Source organism: Numida meleagris, chromosome 26, assembly GCF_002078875.1.
Source record: "Numida meleagris isolate 19003 breed g44 Domestic line chromosome 26, NumMel1.0, whole genome shotgun sequence".
NCBI classification, from domain to species: domain Eukaryota; kingdom Metazoa; phylum Chordata; class Aves; order Galliformes; family Numididae; genus Numida; species Numida meleagris.
This window is the reverse complement of record NC_034434.1, coordinates 3,379,688-3,381,916: the sequence shown is the minus strand read 5'-3', so window position 1 is coordinate 3,381,916 and position 2,229 is coordinate 3,379,688. Positions and strand designations below refer to the sequence as shown.

General features: G+C 63.6%; 1 protein-coding gene across 1 annotated transcript in view; it reads left to right on the top strand.

Annotated features, from left to right (window-relative positions):
• The window catches only part of SRCIN1 (SRC kinase signaling inhibitor 1), a 52,064-nt gene continuing 51,601 nt past the window's right edge, over nucleotides 1,767–2,229 (top strand). The window contains exon 1 of the mRNA XM_021378117.1: nucleotides 1,767–1,910. The gene's annotated coding sequence lies outside the window, so the exon portion shown is untranslated. The remainder of the gene's footprint in view (nucleotides 1,911–2,229) is intronic.

Genomic DNA, 2,229 nt, shown 5'->3' with positions numbered 1-2,229 from the left:
CGCTGCGGGGGTCCCGGGGGGGGCAGCTTTGGGCATTGCTGGGGCTGTGCAGGTTGTCCTCGTTGTTTCCAGCTGCTCGGTGCGATGTCTGCTCTGGATCTGAGTGGCTCTTGGTGGCCCTGTGTGGTTGGCTCCACTTTGCTTCTTGAATTTTGCTCCGTGTTGCCCACCCCGTGGCGACCCGTCCAGCAGCAGCGTGGGTTCTGCAGGGGGAACAGTGGGGAAAGAGGGGGGGGGGGGGTCTGTCCCCTGCAGGATGTCTGCTCCCCCCAAGGAGGGGAGGTCTGGGCCTTCCTGGCAGCATCTCTGCACACAACAGATCAGGGCCAGGTCCTCGCTGAGACATTTAATGCCAGGGGGAACACGAGCTCCTCTTGCCTGACTGCCAACGTGACACAAACTGGACCATTTCAATCTGCACAATGAGCACTTCACCTCTTATTACATCTCCGGAGCGCTCCCAGGTCTAACAGCAGCTCGGGGTCTCTTTCCATCCGGATTTTCATTCATGATTTTCCTCCTCCTTTCCCCGGCCGGTGCACAGAGCTCCCCCTTCTCCTTTCTCCCCCCCCCCCCCCCTTGCAGCAGGATGGGTTTCAGGGCTGCAAAGAGGATCTGAGGCGATGTTGGCGTGGGGTGCATCACCGACAGGCTGCACGTTGCACCAGGACATGGCCCCCCCCCCCCCCGGACCCTGCATGCCGGGCCATCCTGCCGCCAGCATCACGTCAGCCCCATCAAGATGCACTTTGCTGCTGCTGCAAAAAGGCTTTTGCCCCACGGACGTGCTCTAATGGAGTGACGCTCCCCATGCCGCCGGGCAGCAGCTCTCCCTTTATGCAGCGCTGCAGGGGAGGGGGCTGCCGGGGTGAGCTGGGGTCTCCCCACCAAAATCCCCGGGCTGGGAGCGGCTGGTGGCCCCGCAGCCCCCAAGGGTGGGAACCACACTGGGGTGGGGGGGAAATCTGTGAGCCCACCTCGCCGGTGCCAGGAAATTGTGCAAACCAAAGCACTGCCTGCCTTTGTTGGTCCTGCTCTGTCCCTGCTGTTACCCTCCGGACTTCAGGGTGAGGTTTGGGGTTTTTTTACTTGGCAAGGAGGTGCCAAGCAGGGCGAGGTGCCACGGGACCCCTCCGTGCACCCATTGCACGGTGATTGGGCAGGGGCTGCTCTCCTCTGGTCTACAGCATCGCTGGACACAGGTCAAACCTCTGCACAGATACCCCCACACAAGCACAGCGCTTCGCTGCAGAGGGTCTTTGGTTGCTAGTGGGGAATTGGCAGCTGCCAAGCGATGGGAGATCACGTTGGATCCGTTATTTGGGAGCTGCTGGTCCTGCAGGCTCCATTGCTGGCAGCGCCCCCCACCCTTCTTTTTTTCTTGACCCCTTCACAACAAAATCAGCGCTGCCCACCCCACCCCTCTCCCAGGAGATGGGCAGGTGCTGTTTCGCTTTCCCCTCCCGGAGGTGCACGGCGCATCGCTGGGTGTTCCTCCCTCACCTCACCCACGGCCGCATCACCGCGGCTCCGACCCCCTCCCCCGGCCCCGACCCCCGCTCTCCCCGCTCTCCGTCCCCGTCGCCCATCTCCAAATCCAACGCGGGGACCTTTAAGAGGGAGCGGAGAAGGGGGAGCGTCTCCCCGCACATTAATCTATCATGAGCTAATGTGTTTTTCCCATTTGTTCCTTTGTACAGCGCCGGGCTGCGCGCTCCCACGCGCACACACCCGGCGCGCTCCCGCTCGCTCGCGCTCCGGCTCCGGCTCCGTCTCCCATGCGTGGCCGGGCCTGAGCCGGCGGCGGACGGAAAGGAGCGAGCGGCCGGAGCGAGCGGCGGAGCAGGATGGGGAATACACCCTCTCAAGGCATGTCACTCTCACTATGTGCATCCATTCTTAAGTAGCAGGTATTTTTTTTTTATTTGTGTGGTTTTTGGTTTTTTTTTTTCCCTCCTCCCTCCAACGTCGCCCCCTTCCTTCCCCCCCCACCCCTCTCCACCCCTCACCCCGGTTCAGCGCTGCCGGTGCGCGGGGTTGTGCGCTGCCGGTGCGCGGGGTTGCGCCGCTGCGGGGCTCGGCGCTGCGGGGCTCGGGGCCGGGGTGTGGGCGCAGCTCGGGGCCGGGCGTTGCGGGGCTGCGCGGGATGCTCGCAGCGATCCGCTTTGTGCCGACGGCTCCGCAGCGTCGTGCTGAGCCCGGACCGGGCTCCGGGTTCATTTCCCCGGC